Genomic DNA, 20,029 nt, shown 5'->3' on the forward strand with positions numbered 1-20,029 from the left:
GCACTCTTAGCAGCCCCTTCAGGAAACTTAGGACTTTCTGTGCTGTCCCTTGATCCTTCTAGTTTTAAAGCATTATTTAAGGTCTTTTCTATACCCCATACATGTTGCTATTTTTCAGTAATATGTTCCTGACTCTCTCCCACAGTGTATGCTTTCAATGGGATGATCTTGCTTCTATGAGTGACTTCAATTGCTGTTAAATTGAAGTCACAGCTTCAATTTCCACAGCTCCCCAACCAGATGATAATGAACTCTAGGCTCAAAAGTCCTTTACAGGCACCTTAAACAACACAATTCACCTAAACTCATAGTTTCTCTGGTACAAAATGTGTTCTTCCGTTTGTCTAAGGCAATGACCTAAGGTCGCAACCCCTTTGGGGGCTGAACGACCCTTTCACCAGGGGTGGCATATCAGATATCCTGCATATCAGACATTTACATTTTGATTCCTAACAGTAGTGAAATTACAGTTATGAAGTAGCAATGAATATAACTTTCTGGTTGGGGGTCACTACAACATAAGGAACTGTAATAAAGGATCACAGCATTAGGAAGGTTGAGAACCACTGGTCCAGGGGCACTAGTGTCCTCCTAGCTGCTCATACATAAAGCCTGACACTCATTCTCCTTTGTGCTCAGATATCAGATTCTAAGTTTCTCGGATTCAACTTTTCACTCTCACAGTCCACGCTGTGGATGTACAACCATCTTTTTCCCGGCCTCATCCACAAACCTTCCGATATGTCTCTAGTCCTGGAGCCTCATCCTGGCTTCAGTGCTCTATTCCAGGATGCTCAAAGTCAACCCTGGAAGATGCAAGTCTAATTAATTTTTCTTTCTCTTTGGTGTCTCCCTCTCCCTCCACCACAGGATGGCATGCAACATGATTGGCAATCAAAATTCTCAAATACACAGTGAGATTTTCTGCCCTTTGCTCCCTTAATTGGCCTGAACATCATTTTTCATATCTATCATCATAATTTCCTCCAGAAAGTCATCAGCTCCTCCAGGCACCAGAAAACATTTCTTATCTTACACCATTGCTCTATGTTATGCGTGTGCTAGTTTCATTATTTTCAAATGGCATTATAAGCAGTGTGTGTGTGTGTGTGTGTGTGTGTGTGTGTGTGTGTGTGAGAGAGAGAGAGAGAGAGAGAGAGAGAGAGAGAGAGAGAGAGAGAGAGAGAGAGAACTCCATTTCTAAATGATCTTCAAAATGGACATTTGGTGAATATTTATCCTGAGCCAGAGAGTTATGAGTAACCGGGTTATGCGAGTCATTAAGTCTCACTCTAATCTTATGAAGTATGAGTAAAATAATAGTATAAGGCCATTTTTCTAATAAATGGCAAAGATAGACTTGAATTGAAGTTGGCTTGACTTCTGTTGCCAGGTCCTGAACTAATACTTCATACACATAGGTCTTCAAAATACGGTATTATAACAAGTCATAAAGAGATTTTTATGAAATCATTTAAACTATTGTTTTGATCTTTTCACAGACTTCCTCTTGGCTCAGTTTGCCTTTTTTCATCTTCTGGTCATGTTTATTTAAAAACATGCAGTTGGTGAGCTTTGACAGGGGTTTAGAGTTGTGTGAGCTAATGCCACCATGAACACACAGCACTTCTGTCATCCCGTGAGTCCTTCGCGCTTCTTCGAAGTCAAACCTCTCTCTCTCTCCACCCCACTGTCCTGGAAGCACTGCCTTTTTTCTCTCCCTGTAATTTTGCTCTCTCTGGAATGTCTTGTAAACGAAGCCATACAGCACACGGCCTTTTCTGTCTCGGCCCCTTTAATCGAGCACCATGTTGTGGACCACAGTCCCTGGTGTCTCTTCACTGTTGACTAGTGCTGTTACACCGCATGGATGGCTGCGGAATGTTGACCCAGGCATGTTCTAATCTGGGGCTGGTGTTAATCCACCTTCTCCGAGCTATTATATGAGGGTTTGGGGAGAACATGCTTCCTCCCCCTTGGGAAAATATCAGGAGTGGAATTTTATTTCTAGGTCTTAAGGCAAGGCTGTGTTTAGTGTCCTGAGAACCTGCCAAATTGCCTCCCCAACACCTACACGGTATCTGCAAATAGGTGAGAACTCCAGTTGGGCGGTGTGCTCTACAGAACCGGATATTGTCAGTCATTCCAGTGGGTGAAAAGTGGTGTCTTTTCTGGGTTTTTGTTTAATTTTACTTCTTTATTTTGTAAGGAGAGGAAATGTGTGCCATGGTGTTCCTGTGGAGGTCAAAGGGCAACATGTGGGAGTCAGTTCTCGCCTCTACAGTGTGGGTTCTAGGGATTGAACTAAGGCTTGTTCAGCAAGCTCTTTTACCTGCCAAGCCATTTTGCTGGCCCTCTTCTTCTAGGTTTTTAATGCATTTATCTCTCACACAGTGTTTATCTTCTTCAGCGAAGTGTCTGTTTGGATATGTAAGAATTCTTTTGTATTTCAGTCATCTGTCAGAAATGTAATTTAGAAATATTTCTCACCAATATATAATCTATCTTTTTCATTTCCTTTTTAAATTTTTATTTTTTTTATGTATATAGGCATTTTGCCTGCTTGTATGCCTGTTCCTGAAGAGACCAGAAGAGGGCGTCAGATCCTGGCGTTAACAGCCAGCTAAAAACTGCCATGTAAGTGCTGGGAATTGAACCTGGACCCTCTGGAAGAGCAATTAGTGCTTTAACCACTGAACCATCTCTCCGGCCCCCTATCTTTCATTTAAAAATGTATCTTTCAAAGGCCAGAAGCTTTCAAGTTAGATGGCGACCTACTCATTCATTATAGGTTAGTTCCAATGCTGATGTATTTGCTTGCTTGTTTTGCTTTTTATCTAGGTAGTTCTTGCCTACCCTGAGGTAAATATATATATATTTCTTTTTTTTAAAGTTATTGGATTCCCTAGAACTGGAGTTACAGATATTTGAGATTTGAGTCACCATGTGGATGCTGGAAACTGAACCCAAGTCTTCTTCAAGATGAGCACGATGCTCTTAAACACAGAGCCATCTCTCCAACCCCACCCCACCCACCCCACCCCCATATGTTTTGGTTTGTTGTTGCTTTGGTTTTCATTTCATTTGCCTTTGTTTAGAAGGCTCACTGTTTTGATCTTATGTTTAGCTTCATGTCCTGTTAACTTTTGTAGATGTTGGGAATAGTTTAAGCAGCACAATCAGTGTATGAATGTCCAAATATTATCAGGATTACTTCAAGGAAATTTTATGTTTTATGTATTCAGTTACTTTGGCACCTTTCTCCAAAATAAATCCATCCTTTGTAAGCAGGTCTGTTTCTGGGCTTTATTCTGCTTTTGATCAATATTTCTATCCATTTACTAATAACTACAGTGTCTTCATTATTTTAGCTTTCCAGTTAAGTCTGAGAAGCCCTTTCAAGTGGTTTTGGCCACCCTACGTCTTTTTACATTTCCTACACATTTTAAAAATAGCTTGTCAATTTCTATAAGAAACCTGCTGGGATATTGATTAAGATTGCATGAAGTCCATAGATAAATTCAGAAAGACCTGGTAACTTAATAATACTGAGTTCTCCAATTCACAAACACAATGTCTCTCTCTCCATTTGAGCCTTTTAAGACTTCCCTCTGCATCTACAGGTCTCATGCTTGTATTTAAAGCTCCCATCTAAGTATTCTGTCAATTTTTTATGCCATTACAAGGAACACTCTTTGCAATGTCAAAATTTTCTAGTAGAAAAATAAATCTGAGTTTCATATATTGATCTTATAAGACGTGACCCTGTTCAACTCGCTCCATGGTTCTGGTAAGTTGTGGGTGGATTTATTAGGATGTTTTATCTACAAATATTCTTACTTCCCCTGATCCAACATAGATTTATTTATCTATTTACATCCTTTGGTCTTTTCTTTCCCTTTTCTCTTTCTGAATTTGTTAGCTCCCAGTCCTAAGAAGTGTACCTGTGAAATACACCTCATACAGGAGGTATGGAATATACCTCAGACAAGAAATACCGTGGCGTATGCTTCAGACAGGAAGTAGAATAGAGTACACCTCAAAAAGGAAAGTTTTCCAGAATGAGTCCTTGTCCTTGCACCTCCAAATGAATGCTTTCTGGCTCTTTCCTTTTTAAATGTCAGTATAAACACATGGGCTCCCAACATACTACACAGAGCTAAGTCTATTGTAGTCACTAGTCTTTTTGACTTTTAGTTGTCCTGTTTGACCAGTGGGAGTCCCCTGAAGTTGAGTACTATGTCCTCTGGACACCTGAGGTCCACATGCATATGTGTAGAGGCCAAAGGTGAACTTCAGATGTCATTCCTCAGGAGTTCTTTACCTTTCTTTGAGACAGGTCTTTCAGGTTTTCCTTTTGTGTGTGTGTGTGTGTGTGTGTGTGTGTGTGTGTGTGTGTGTGTGTGTGTGTGTACACACATACATGTAGAGGCCCAGGGTTATTGTCAGGTTTCTTGTACCATACTCCATCTCATTCACTGAGACAGGGTCTCTCAATAAACCAGTAACTTACCTATACAGGTAGTCCGGCTGGCCCGCTGGCTCTGAGAAACCCCTTTGTTGTCCTCTTAGGCCAGAGTTACGGGGAGGGCCCCACACCCACCTGACATTTATGTGCTGGAGGGCTGAACTCCACCATCACCTTTGCATGGCACCTTCATGCCTACTGAGCCATCTTCCCAGTCCCTCTGTGTTTAATTTTTGCTAAGTTTTCTATTTTTAAGTGATAAATAATAGCCATGTTTATTGATGGGGTACAATGTGATGTTTGGATTTATGTGTGCATTGTGGGATAATCAAGTCAGGCTAAGTAGCTTATCGATCATTGCAAATACTTACCATTTCTTTGCTGGGAGAGTATTTACAATGAACCTTTTGCTTATTCTAAAATACCAGCCACCCTGTTTGCAGTAATTACCTGAACTTATTTGGGCCCACTTCCTTTCTTTACATCCACACTCCTCCCCTACGGCAACCACTATTCTCCCCTTTACATCCAGGAGTTCTCTTTGTGCAGTCCACATGCATGTAAAGTTAGGTGACGTTCTTATGATGCATATCCTGCTGTTATTAGTTGTAATATTTCTTCTTCTCTTTTCTTAGTCTAGCAATGAGTTTGACTTTTTTTTTTTCCTTTTCAAAAGTCATTTTTGGGCACTGGGGCAATGGCTCAGTGGTTAAGAACACTAGCTGTTCTTCCAGAAGAGCCAGGTTCAGTCCCCAGCATCTGCGTGGCAGTTCACGACTGTCCATAACGCCATGCCCAGGGGAATCGACACTATCTTTTGGCCTTCATGGACACTGCGTGCATGTGACGCACAGACACACACGCAAGTAAAACACTAAATAAGGAAATAATTTTTAACACCATCTTTCAGTTTCATACATCTTTTCTGCTGAATCCAAATCCATTTTATCTGTTTCTGTTCTGGTCTTGATTTCCTTCTTTTGGTTCACCTGGGACTTAGTTTGTTGTGTTTCTGGTTCCGTGAGGTAATGCTAGATTGCTGACCTGAGATACCTTTGGACTTTGGAAGTCCGTCTGTAAACAGTTCCATGTAATTGTTGCCAGGTAAGGACTTTCTAAGGCTGCGTTACTAATTGTCTCCACTTGTCTTGTGGACCTGTTCTTCCTTTCTTCCTATCTAGCTTTTTCCCTTCCTGATTCGTGACTTCCGCAATGGTGTCACGGATTTGTTTCTTGTGGTTTTTCCGAACCTCACAGAAAATACCTGGTACCGGCTATTTGAAGTTAACAACAATTTCGATCGTCTCACAGACTCTACCTTCCCCTTGTATTCTTGCTGGAGTAACTTACAGATTTTCATAATTCACTCCCATGATCATATCGTTGTAGTTTTAGGTTCTTTTAATACTAGATACTAGAGACTGAGTCCATTTCCCCGCCCATGTGAAGTTTTTTATGTATGTGGGGTTTGTAAATAGACTTAATCTCACCAGTGAGTTCTGTAATTTCTTATGCTTCGGTACTGCTAATTAGCATCCTCTTCCTTCAGCTTGGAGATAATCTTTGTCATGTTTTTGGTAAGGTTAGTTTAATACTGATAAACTCTCTCCAATCCTAAATGTCTGAGGAAGTCTTTATTTTGTTTCCCTTTATTTTCGAGAAATAGAGTTGTTGAATATAATATTCTTACTAAGATTTCTTTTCCTTCAGGATTGTGAATATATTATGCTACTCCCTTTTGGCCTGTAGGGTTTCTACTGTAAAAAATCAAATTCTCATGCAGGAGATGCTAATTTTTATTTTCCTTATTAGGAATATGTAATTTAAAAATATTCAATTATTGTTTTACACCAAGACACCTGTTGACTCCAGCAAATCCCTTTCAGGTCACTGAATGTGACTACAAGACTCAAAATCTGTCCAAAAGAAAAAAAAAAAAAACCTGACCTTGAACATCATACTCTGCGAAAAGTAAATGTCTATTTAGTACATCCAGTCTGTGCTATTTACTTGGATTAAGACAATCTTCAGAAAAGAAAGAAATGATCTACTCTATTCTATTGGTATACTAACATCTGATTCAAGTAAGAGACCACATTTGTATTTTAGTTAATTTAGTGAGGACATATTCCATTTTAATGTACTGAATTAAAGTCCATTCAAACTAAACTAGTCACTTAGTTGATTGCTGTCCATTAATTGATATTGGTCAAAAATCAATAATAAAGATCAAAGACTTCTGTCCCACTCAGTTTAGTGTGAAGAAAGCCAGCAACTCCAGAGCAGCCTTTTGCTCTTTCCGAGCTTAGGCTCACAGTTTGCCAACATGTTCTGTGCGAAGCTCCTCCATCCTGTGACAGTAGTCTTGCTGCAGGCATTTTCTGCTAGCACACTGTGTTGTTTAAAAGTTATCTGCTTTTTTTGGCAGCCGTTCAAGAGAGTTCTTTGCTCGTAAATCCTCTTTATCTCATGCTATGGTCGAAGCAAAACCTTGGCACAATTTCAGTTCGTTTGTCTTCTTGTACCAGGGAAGGAAAAAAAAAAATTAAAGGCTCTAGAGACTAACACTGTGTGCAGGTCATGAAACAGTGGGAAGCCCTGTTGGCTTTTCAAAAGGGTCGTGCTACTAAGTAAGCATCCATGGGGTAAAATACAATCTCGTCACAGGAGAGGCAGCCACCCCAGAAAAAAGATTATTTGAAAGGCCTGAATGGTAGAACTTCAAAGTAAACAATGTTCATTGTGTGCTTGACTCCAAGCTTTTACAATCAGCTTAACTTAGTAGACCAAGTCCACAAGGACCAATCATTTGGTGCTTAGGCTGGACTTTACATGCTTTCGGCTTTGAATTTGGCTTCTTGTAATTGCACCATGGGCCTATCAGCTTGTTTACTGGAGCCGCTGAAGTTTAAAAGGAAACAGGAGGTCATCCCACTCAGAGACAAAAAGAGTGATAACACGTGTCTGAACCAACACATGGCTTGGAGGCAACATCTCATTATGTGCAAAATGACAGAGAATCATTTCTCTGTCCACATTCTCTCTGCATGGGACGTGGAACCCATGCTGCTGGATCAACAACAGGAAGAGTCCCTTGATGGGAAACAAATTTCTCTAGTTTGTCTCTACACATTGAGCTCATCTTTCAACAGAAGCTGAACACCGTGCCTTTTAAGGAAGGAACCTTTGCGCCGAGGCAGTCCAGATCAGAATCACCTGAAGGACTTGTGATGAGGATGTGATTGTGGCGCTGCACCAAGACAGACAGAGGGTTGGCAGTAAGGGAAGGGCTCTGTAAGCCCCTCCCTTAGCCTGTCCAAAAGCGCATGGACTGAATGGAGCTGGGATGCTGAATCTCTTGGGCTTTCTTACCCAAACAGAGCAGACGTCATCTGGAGCAAACTGGCAAATGATCATCATTTGAGATGGTTTGTAATTGGAAGGTTCCTCCGGTCCCACCAGGCCCCCACAGTCCTGTGGCCTGCTTCTAAAATAATCACTCAGAAGCTTATATTAATTATAACTGATGGGCCATTAGCTCAGGCTTTTTAGTGACTAGCTCTTACAATTAAATTAACCCATAATTCTTATTTATGTTTAGCCACCTGGCTTGGTACCTTTTCTCAGTTCTACCTTGTCATCTTGCTTCCTCTGTGTCTGTCTGACTACTCCTGACCCAGCCCTTCCTCTTCCCAGGATTCTCCTTGTCTGCTTGCTCCACCTATACGTCCTGCCTGGCTACTGGCCAATCAGCATTTTATTAAACCAGTGTACAAAGGCATTATCCCACAGTAATGGTTTGCATGAAAATGTCCCCCATAGGCTCATATGGTGGTGCTTGTTTTGGGGGGCTTGGGTAAGCTTAGGAGGTGTGCCCTTACTGGAGAAATGATGTTACTTAGGTCAGGCTTGGGAACTTAAGCTCTGGCCCTACTCCCAGTTTGCTCCCTCTGCTTGTGTTTGCAGATCAAGATGTGAGCCCTCAGCCCTCGGCTCCAGCAGCCATGCCTGCTCATTGCTCTCATGTCTCCCTCCGTCATCACGGACTGTTATCCCCCTACAACCATAAGCCAACACAAACTCTTTAGAATTTGATTGCTCCAAGATGATTCCTGAGGTGTCATCAGTTAAGATAAAACTCTTTTTAAAGTCTAATGTCAAGGAAACTCTCTGTATCTGCTAAAGTATTCAGAGATCATTGACTTACTTGACTTTGAAATCATGGCTGCTAGAATCCATTTTTGTGATCAGGGATCTGGAAGTGAACTGCAGGCAAATATTTACAAACATTTAGGCAGGAATGTGAACTAGTCAAGACCATGACTACTGGAAAATTGCTTGATGGCTGAAACTACTTGGTGGAGCTCTGTTGTGCTGTGCCATAAAGTCAATTGACAATCTAAAATTAAAATTCAATAAAACATTTATAATTTAATTTTATAGACATTCTTATACCTCATGAGAAACAAAAGAAATTTTGTTTTTTGTATTTGAAGATTTTTTTTATGTACATAACAAAATAGCCAGTACAAGTATTTCTGGATAGCAAATAAGAAGCCACTGAATAAAAGTTTAAGTGACTGAGTGAAAATAGACTCTACTAGACACAGGATTATTAGCATTGCTGGTATGAATGAACGTGGAGAATAAACTTGTTAAGCATATCAAAGTAAAGGCTAAATGTCATCAGGGTGTATAAAGAACTTGAGGACAAACAAGTGACTCACTGTAAAATAGCACAAGTTCCAGATGACCAAAACATAGTACTGAGAATACATAAACTAAAATTTTCTGAGTAGGAATTTCATGTCCCTATTAGTTTCTCCAGTTTACTAGATGTAATTCAAGAAATATGGGTTACTGGCCTCCTCATCTATCCCAGAATACTGATATTACTGGAACTGTAAAAAGGAATTAACTTAAGACCACAGGGAGAAAACCAATAAAAACACCATATCATATCTCCAATCCTTTCTCTTTATCCACAAACATCTTTGTCCATAAAACCAGATAACCTGCTTGTTTTTTTTTTTTTTTTTTTTTTTTGTAGGCTGGGAGCCTCAATCTTTCATTTGAAGATTTCTACATTCTGTTTCTGTTATCTATATTTTGAACAGGAACATCTTTGTTTCTGCTTTTATTGTTGTTTTAATGACGGCTGCAGTCACAGTTCTTTTGTGAGGGCAAGGATTAGATTTACTTATTTAATAAGTTGAGTATATCATTTTTTAAAAAAACAGGATTGCTTTTGTAAATGAAGAAGGAGAACAGATATTAAAGTCATTACTTACCTCTATTTTAAAATCACGTTCAATATAATCCTTGGGCTTGCTTAGAAAACAGCAGCTCTAGAGAAGTGCTATTGTATGTGTTAAATATTTACACTTCTGGGGAACTCAATTCAGGCAAAAACCTGTATCTCAAAAACCACTGGTCAGGAAGTGGGGGTTTGCTGAATAGAGAGTCACTTTTTTTCTGTAGAAGCAAATATTTATCAAAAAGAGAGAGTATTAGGGTGTTGGTCAGACTGTCTTGTTTATTTACTCACCCTTTGAAAGGAAGGATGCAAATGTAGAGGGGATGCCATATCTTTCACCCCTAAAAATTTGAATACTCATATCTTGGAGACTACGGCCTCTGTTGCTAATGAGTGAGGCCTAGGGTTTAACTGAACTTCAGGGGCCACTGTAAAAAGCAAACAAACAAACAAAAAACCCAAGGGGACAGAGTGGGCATGAAGAGAGCAGCAGAGGCGATGGAAAATTCAAGCTGAGCAGGGCCTCCTCCTAGACTAGGTGGATGGGATCCTCTGCAAATGGGGAGAAGATGCACAATGACTGAACTTGGCTATTAGAATTGCAGGTGGTATAGTGGTTTGGATGAGAAATGTCCCCCATAGTCTTAGTTATTTGGACACTTAGGCACCAGTTGGGGGCACTGTTTGGGTACATTTAGATGGTGCAGACTTGCTGGAAGATGTATGGCACTAGGGCCATTTATTTAAGTTTCAGAAATAGGCCAAGCAACCATGGCATTCTATGCCACAATAAAGACGAGCCCTCGGAATGTGTTGATTGGAAGGGATATACAAGAGAATTCTGTAATGCTGATATTGTCCTGGTTGCTAGGATTATATACACATAACACTCTTAACAAAGTTGCAAGATACGAGATCAACATGTAAAACCCAGTACATTTTTCTATAAACCAATAAGGAATAGGTGTAGAAAAAATTAGGAAAATAAGCCCATTTACAATAGCTTTAAAAATAACTCTAGGGGGGCTGGAGAGATGGCTCAGAGGTTAAGAGCACTGCTTGCTCTTCCCAAGGTCCTGAGTTCAATTCCCAGCAACCACATGGTGGCTCACAGCCATCTGTAATGAGATCTGGCGCCCTCTTCTGGCCTGCAGAGATACGTGCTGACAGAACACACTGTATACATAATAAATAAATAAATAAATCTTTAAAAAAAAAAAATAACTCTAGGGGAAAATCTAACCAAGGAGGTAAAAGGCTACAATGGAAACTGTAAAATACTAGAGAAAGAAACTGAAGATGACGCTGGAAGGTAGAAAGACCACCACCATGTTCATGAGTTAACAGAATTAACATTGTGAAAATGATCATATTACCCAAAGCAGTTAACAGATTCCAGGCCATCTTTCTCATATATGAGAGAAAAAGAATGACTAATTTGAGTGGTGGGGGCACTGGAAGAAGGAGAAAGGATGAACGGGTACTTGGGAATGAAAATGAGCAGAGTAAAATGGTGTACATGTAGGAAAGGGTGAACATCAATGTGATTATTGACTTATGACAAAAGGAAAATTCTAGTTCAGACTACCTATATAATATATGAAAATCATTACAAACTAAAAAAAGTAGAAAATAAAAATAAACAACAAACAATGTGCAGGAGAAAAAAATGACAAGAACGTTAACAGAAAAAGAGCTCTATGAGGCTCAGTCTTAGGAAGTTGACGCTAACTTAGCTCCAGCCTAACGCAGGGCAGAGTCACTTAGCTGTGCCAATTCAGCATCACAGAGTTCAAGGGAGAATTGTTTGCATCACACTGAATGTGAGATGCTCTGAATTTATTACATGCACAACATGCACACTTACATAGCAGTCCTGCATGTAAGAAAAATGCAATATATTATCATAGTATGTTATTTTTTGTTGGAATGTCAAAAATCAAAAGTTTGATAACACTCTTTGTGAACAAGAGTCTGAGGAAGCAGGTATTTCTTAAGCTGATGGGGTTTTAAATACATAAAATCTCTGTAAAATAGTTATTAACAAATATCAAATGTACCTACTTACCCATGTAAAAATGACACATGTTCAAAAGTATTTACTTCAGTATTATCTGTAATTTCGAGGGAATGAAATCAAAATAAGTGTTCATCAGAAAGGGGCTAATTCAGTAAATAATGATTTACCCACATGAGATAATGTTCTGATGTTTTTTAAAAAATGACACATATGTATTGATTCTGGATAATCTATAATTGATATAAGTGAAAAGCAAGGTGAGTACAAGTGGAGTATTATGCTGCTCTTTGTGGAGATCGATTTCTAGAAGATGCAGAAGCAGGTAGACCAGTTGTCTTACCAGGAAGAGGCTTTGTATGGCTATGTACAAGGGCAGGGAGGACATTGTGTCTTCAAGATCATCAGTATGACAAAGAATCCCCCTCATTGCACTAGAAATGTTATTTGCTACTCTTTTGGTGTGCTAAAGAAAAATCAACCTTAGGGGTTGTCCTTTCTGTCATAGAAGAGCTCAGACAGCGACAGTCAATAAAGAACAGAGATGGCCCCTCTCTTGATGTTGCCACACACATGGTTTTCCTGCCAGATGAATCTACACTGAACTGGGACAGAGGTCAAACAACGTTTATGAAAATAAAGAACAAAGCTGTTCCTACCTGAATGTTCTAGTCAGCATTCTAAAGAAGCCACACTGCAGAAAACCACCTCGAGGATGTTGCCATTGCCACCTCCTCACAGAGTCACTTGGGGAAACCTTGCTTATCCCTCACCATGAAAGAGTGACACCCTCTGCCCTCCCAGGTCTTTCTAAATCTGTCAACCCAGACCCCACTGGTGTGGTGATGGGTTCGTCCACTGCCCAATTTTGGCCTGGCTCTGAGAGAATGCAAAGAGGCTCTAATTCTTGGGGAGTTCAGCAAAGCTGTTGGGCTTTGGATGTGAAATGTGCTCAACAGGCTCATGAGTGAAGACTTGGTCTCAAGAAGATGGTGCTATTGAAGGGGGTGCAAAGTAGGGATCTTAGTGGGAACAAATGTATCCCCAGGGAATGCCCTGGAAAGGTAGAGCATGTCCACAGCCCCTTCTTATCTCTCTCTTTCTGTTTTCCACACAGTCATGGTATGAGTAGCCTCCTTGTCTACCACAGATCCTGCAGCTAAAATAGCCTGTTTCACTTCAACTCAAAGCAATGGATCCTGCCAGACTTGTACCAAAACCTCTGAAATCCATAGACAATAGAATATTTCCTTCTTTAAGTTGTTTCTCTTGGGTTTTGTCACCATGAAAATACCTGGCCAGCACAAAGACCAATAGATGTCTGTCTTCTCAGAGATAGGTTATAGTGAATGTTTCTGGAAAGAAAGAGAAAGAATTCCTATTCTCCTGAAGGCCACAGACACTGAATTCCTCCTATGAATATGATTCAGGCCATATACCTTACAAAATTATACTTGTTACTGTGTGTATGAACATTGGCCTTCACCTAGACTTGTTGACATTAAAACATGTTCTCAGTTCAAATGACAGCTTTCTCAATTGGTTTCACGTTGACTTTTAGATTTGTGTGTGTGTGTGTGTGTGTGTGTGTGTGTGTGTGTGTGTGTGATATGAGAAAGGAAAAGTCAAAAGTTGGATCCTCCAGCAATCAGTTGAGGTAAGAGAATTAAGAATATAAACTTGTTATCATGAGCAAACTTTTGGAATTGGCTTTGGTGTCCACCAAAAACATAAGTGAATTTCAAAATGCACTAAATAGACACATGGACCTTCATTCTGTCACGAAGAAGAATAAACTTGTTTTGTATAGAAAAATGGGTGCCACCGGAGCACATCACTCTAAGAAAAATGAGTTAGACTCAGAAAAATGAACACTGAATGTTTTCTCTCATACATGGAATCTGACTTTTCAAAATAAAGTTTGATAGTAGAACAGGGGCTGTTTGAAAATGAGACAGCAAGAGGGCATGGAAGACAGGAGAATGGAAATGGTAATGTTTCAAGATCCACACTTATGGAAAGGTCACAATGAAACCTAAATGAAATTTAGTAAATTAGTAAACATATGCTAATGAAATCACTAAAACTATTTTTTTTATTGTGGAACAAATATTATAAAATGAAAAGGTCAGGGGAGCCAGCAGACTCATTGGAGCAGAGCTGTGTCTGCCGTGAAGACGGGGCTCTGGAGCGAAGACAACACGTGAGAAATGTTTTGTACCGAAGCCATTCTGAAGATGGGGGTGGAGGCACGCTGGCTTGCAAACTGACGCAGATCCTGTTGACCTGTTACCCAGATGACAACTGTTCTGGAGGTCACCCATAGTTGCAGTGGGCTTGATGTGCATCAGAAAAAAACAAAAAAAAACAAAAAAAAAAAAACATCTTACTGTTTTCCAAAAATTGAGACTTTTGAGATGCAGAATCTTTTGTTCAATTTTGGAAAACTTTTGGCTCTTGTTCTTCCAATCTTTTGCTGCTATCCCTCCCTCTCTGGATTTTCCTGAGTGGTACAAAGTACCTAGACTAGTATCTGGAGAGAGATTCCTACACTCTTTCAATAGATGCTCCACAGCCTGGAGAAGCTCCATGAGCTCCATGGGGCTATTTTTTCCACTGTGCACTTCCTCTTTTGCTGTGTATTCATTTTGTAAGTTTGCCAGAACAAAATGAATAGGCTGGCTTCCCAGATACAAGAGAATCCTTTCACAGTTTTGAGGGATAGAAGCCCAAACTCAAATTGCATACTCCACCCCCTTGAAGATTCTAGAGGAAAACCCTTTCTCTGCTAGCTTCCAGTGGTTGCTAACAGTCTGTGGCACCCCCTGCTTATGGATGCATCACTCCAATCTCCGCCTCTATCTTCCTGCGCCACCTCTCTGTCTTATTGTCTCTGCCTTCATATGGAGTTCTTCACATGGCTTGTTTGTGTTCATAATTTCCTGTTCTTATAAGGGTAACAGCTATTGAATTAGTGTTCACCCTAATCTGGCATGGCTTTATCTTAACTTTATTACCTCTGCAAAAACTCTATTTCTAAATACAATCACCTTCACAGGTCCAAGAAGTGAGATCTTGATCATATCTTTGAAGGGAACATAATTCAACATACAACCAACTATACTGGCCTTTTTTTTGATGGTGGGTAAAATTTCCCCTAGCAAACAATTAGTTCCCCGAGAGAAGGAATTTTACTCATATAGCCTCATGTCAGGCACAACATCTGAATCATATGTAGGTACCCACTGTGAGCAGAGAACTACTAACCTGAATTAAAGCAATGCTTGTGTTGCTGAGATCAACTTGGAGATAAAGAGTAGGATGGTGAGGACACATTTTCACTTTGAGCCATGGAGTTGGTCTTTGTATGATGTGTTGCTTAGGGTATGCGTTTTGTTGAACCATAGTAGGAAAATCCAACTCATCCTGTCTTAAAATGGCTCATGCTTCCAAGTCTTCAGATTATTTGTTTTTCGTGAGATGATTCAATGCCTCAACAGTGCAACCAAGAGAAATGTAGATATCATATTTCAGCCCTGATTAAAAACCTGGAACTGACATAGCCATAAATAACTGGAAGACTGGACAATATTAGAAACTGGAGATTTGGGGCACTGGGAAACAGTAAGGACTGTTATCAGAGAGAAGTGAAATACAATAAATGAGGTGAAACTGATGGCCATCACCATTTCTGCCCAGAGATAGGGATATGACCTCTGGGATCTAGCCGAGCTCAGGAAACAGGAGCTGGAGTTTGGAAACGACAATGTGAGTGGGACGTGGAGATCAGAACACTGAGGAAGTAGAAACTGCACAGAGCTGGCATCCAGAACCCCACAGATTATAGGGGGTCTTGAATTAATCCGGTCTTTGTGGCTATTAAAAATACCAGAGGCAGTCATTTATAAGGAATTAAGTTTATTTAGCTCATAGTTTCAGAGACTAAGAAGTCCCAGAGCAAGATGCCAGCATCTGGTGTGGTCCTTGGTCCTTGCCACAACACGATGTGGCAGAGGATCTCCTTGAAGAGACAGAGCAAGCATGTGGTAGCTTAGGTCTTTCTTTCTATTATAAAGTGGCTAGTCCCATTACAGGGAGCCTCACTCTAGTGACCTTATCAAATCTCCATAACATTCCAAAACACCAAACTCTAAATGTCTTTGGCATATAGATCAACTGGCCCATATGAGATTCTGAGGGGACATTTGAACAATGACAGCTTCATCAAGTTTTTGACTGTGTGCTGAATATTGTGCAGAGCCAAACACTATGTGGCTGTGTATAGGAGCTGTGAATAAAACAATCAACAAAATTCATACAGGGATGGGAGATGTTCATTTTTTTATCACTAGCTAGTGTAGAGGGATCATAGTAAAACCCTGCAACACTCAGTAGAGATCCAAAATCCCCCAACTTAGTAACAGCGCAGCACACATCATATGCAGCTAGAGACCTCCCTTTCTAATGCTTGCAGATAAGCATCCGAAGGGTGAAGGGTCATGCTGATCCACAAAGACCTTGCCATTAGTCATAACCAAACCCACACTCATTGAAAGAAGTTTTAGGAAAGGTTCAGTTGCATGCTAGGGTTCAGAAAAAATTGATACCTCAAAGACTGAGGGTAAACTACTGGGCTAGAGTACTTACTTAGCATGTGTGAGGCTATGGGTTTTACTTTCAACACCAAGATTTTTTAAAAAAAAGAAAGGAAAGAAGGAAGGAAAACAAACAGGCAGAGAGAAAGAAAGAGAGAGAGAGGAAGGGAGGGAGGGAGGGAGGGAGGGAGGGAGGGAGGGAGGAAGAAAGGAAGAAAGATAAGGCATCCTCAAACAGGGAAGCCCATGACCGAAATTAACATCAGGGCCAGAAACCAGATGAACTCTGTCCTGGGCTACTGTCTTTTCTATAGACCCATTCATCACTCCCTCCCCCCAAAATTTACTCTTCCTCTTAAAAATAATTACATCTTAACTTCCATCTCGTCTCTTGAAAGGATCTAGAAGATTCTAAACATTGTTGAATTACCGGGTACTCACTTCCTGCCATATCCTGGTACATAAAATAATTCTGTGTGTCTTTTCTTCCTGCTTGTCTATTGTTAGTTTATTGCAGCAGATTAACTACCAAGCTTGCAGAGGTCAGGAGAGAAGTTTCCTTCATCTCTGCAGACTCAATAACAATGTTGATAGCATCCATTACCCAATAAATAGGTACTAGATATGCAAAAAAGTACATAATATAATGGAAGAAAAACATCAGTTAATCTAAAATAGGCTCAGAATGACAGCAATAATGAAGTTGGCAGAAAAGGACTGTCACAAATTCTGTTAAAACATCTCAAGAAGAAAAATCTCAAGGAATACATTAGCACAATGAGAAAAGAAACACAACTACAGATAAGAAGTGCCTCGTTCTAAAATAATACAAAATCTGAAATTAAAAAATTTTTAGGTGGAATTAATAGCCATTTTGATTCTGTTGAAGAAAATATCAGTAAACTTAAGGCCTGGGAAATAGGAGCTCTGATATGAAGCAAGGAGAGAGAGATGACCTATGTGATGATTAGTGGATGATCTTAGTACTCAATGAGGCATTTACACAGACAATTGGAGCTTCCCAGGGGACAGAGAGAATAGAACAACATTTGGGGAGACAATAACTTCAAGTATTTTAAATCTCATGAAAACTACAAATTTATAGAGTTAAGAATTTTAACAAATCAATGAGTATTGGAAACAAAGAAACAATGTACCAAGATACATTGTAATTAAACCAAAAGCTTAAAGAGAAGAATTTTATTTTTATTTATTTATTTTTTTTATTTTTTGGTTTTTTGAGACAGGGTTTCTCTGTGTAGCTTTGCGCCTTTCCTGGAACTCACTTTGAAGACCATGCTGGCCTCGAACTCATAGAGATCTGCCTGCCTCTGCCTCCCGAGTGCTGGGATTAAAGGCGTGCGCCACCACCGCCTGGCAAGAAAAGAATTTTAAAGGAAACAGAAGAACGCAGGCAATTCATATGTAAGAACAAACATAAATCACATAGAACATATATAAGAAAATCAGCATATATGAAGGTCAGAAGACAACTTGTAGGAGTCAGTTCTGGGCTTCTACTATGTTGGTTTTGGGGATTAAATTTAGGTCATCAGGCTCAATGGCAAACACTCTTAATATCTTAGTCACTTCACTGGCCTCCACTTATATAATAAAAAGATTTAATAGGTTCATGGTTTTGGAAGCTTGAGATCCAAGCAGTATAGCACACCACATATGAAGACCCTGTGGTGGGCAGTCATAATACAAGAAGACAGAAACCATATCTCAAACTAGGAAGCCCAGAGAAAAGTGGGTGCAGCTTGCTCCTTTTATAACTGTGTTCTCATGAGAATTACCAGGGGCTTGTATGGTAGTCTGAATAAGAAGCCCCCATGTGTTTGAATGCTTGGCCCCCCATTGATGGAATTGTTTGGGAAGGATTAGGAGGGGTGGCTTTATTGAAGAAGTTATGTCACTGGGAGCAGGCATTCAGATTTCAAAAAAACTCACACTATTCCCTCTGTGTTTCCTACCTCCTACTTGTGGTTTGAAATATTCACCTGGGGTTTGAGTTCTCACCTGGTCCTGCCCCCATGCCTACACTCTGCCATCTTGAACTCTAACCCTCTGAAACCATAAATGAAATTAAATACTTTCTTCTGTAAGTTTTCTTGGTCACGGCATCTTATCACAGCAATAGAAAAGTAACCAATAGAGCTTGCCTGGGAAAATGCCTTAATCCTTTCCTGATCAGGAATTCCAGTGATCTCAGGACTTTCAGCTAGGCCCCCTCTCTTCAGGGTCTCATAGCATTACCACTGTAGGGACCAACCTCACAACACATGAGGCATAGGGCAACACTCAAACCACAGTGATAGATAAATATTGTATTTCACCAGAAAACAGCATCCTTCTGATGAGACAAATTTCTTCACCACAATTTTCCATGCCATACATTTTAATTTTTTTAAAGTGAAAAGTTAGGGCAAAAATATATTATCTATTCAGTTATGAACTTTCAAATTCAGAAAATATCATGGTTTATTAACAAAGTATATCACAGTAGATTTCCAAGATTAATCTTAATTAGCATATCAATTTTTATGTAAATCATTCTTCTGCTGTGCTGGAAAAAATGAATTCTAGGATAATTTAATTCTTAAATAAAACCAGTTGAATAATCCTTTGGCTCTGTTAATTGCCACTCAGTTTTTTAATTATTTATACTTTTTTAGTACTATGGCTTAATCCAAGGGGTAGGGCATTGAAACCACTTTGGGTACTATAAATCTTTAGGAACAGGTGAGACAAGATTATTGTATTCTTTGGCTGAATTAAATTCTGCTTCATTGGTCATTGTGGCATGGCCTTCTATTTTCATAGTCAGCAATATTAACTCTTGCCCCTCTCTCTGCCTTTTACATTCTTGCTAGAAATTATACCATGAGGTTTACAGTAAGCATAATAATAATAATAATAATAATAATAATAATAATAATAATAAACAAAATAAACATGTTGATAGTGCCTGCCTAATCAATTTATTTTCATTAATCTTTGGCTTTTATGTACTTAGGGAAGTATAGGACCAAAAGGCATTCTTCCACCCCAGATGCAATATGGGAGTATCTTAAGTCAGCAACACACACGTGTGTGATGTGTGTGTGTGTGTGTGTGTGTGTGTATCCATACATCAACATGGGTCAGGGGAGGTGACATCTCCCTAAAGCCATGAATCCTTGGTTTATAAAATCCTCCTAGCCTCAGGTTTTACTTTATGAATTTTTTTTCCATTAACTGGTTCTGATCTTTGTCTGTTGTCACACTAGAATTATAATTATAGTGCCACTGTGAGCTCCCTATTTCTCCCTCTGGCAAATACCAACACTAAAAGAGTTTGTGGAGACCCTTACATTTGTAGCCAGCTTCTCTGAAGTGAGGATGGCCTTAGCCCAGCCCCCACAAACAAACAAACCTGTGCTTAGTATCAGAGGTCTTGAGCAGAGGTGGCATTTTGTATATCTGTGTCCTAATCTCAAGTTTTAGTAAGTCTGGGTTGATGCCCGAGTCCCTATTATTCATTATATCTTCGCTTAGGAATCTCCTTCTAGTTCTTTTGGGATGACTGGCTGGCTTTTCAAACATTACATTCATTCATTTATTCTTCAGCAAACTTTCCCTTTTGAATATATATTTTCTAGTCAGCCATATACTATATAGAGCTAGAAGGATATGATACCTTTTCTCAG

This window comes from Peromyscus maniculatus, chromosome 5 (genome assembly GCF_049852395.1).
Source record: "Peromyscus maniculatus bairdii isolate BWxNUB_F1_BW_parent chromosome 5, HU_Pman_BW_mat_3.1, whole genome shotgun sequence".
Lineage (NCBI taxonomy): Eukaryota > Metazoa > Chordata > Mammalia > Rodentia > Cricetidae > Peromyscus > Peromyscus maniculatus.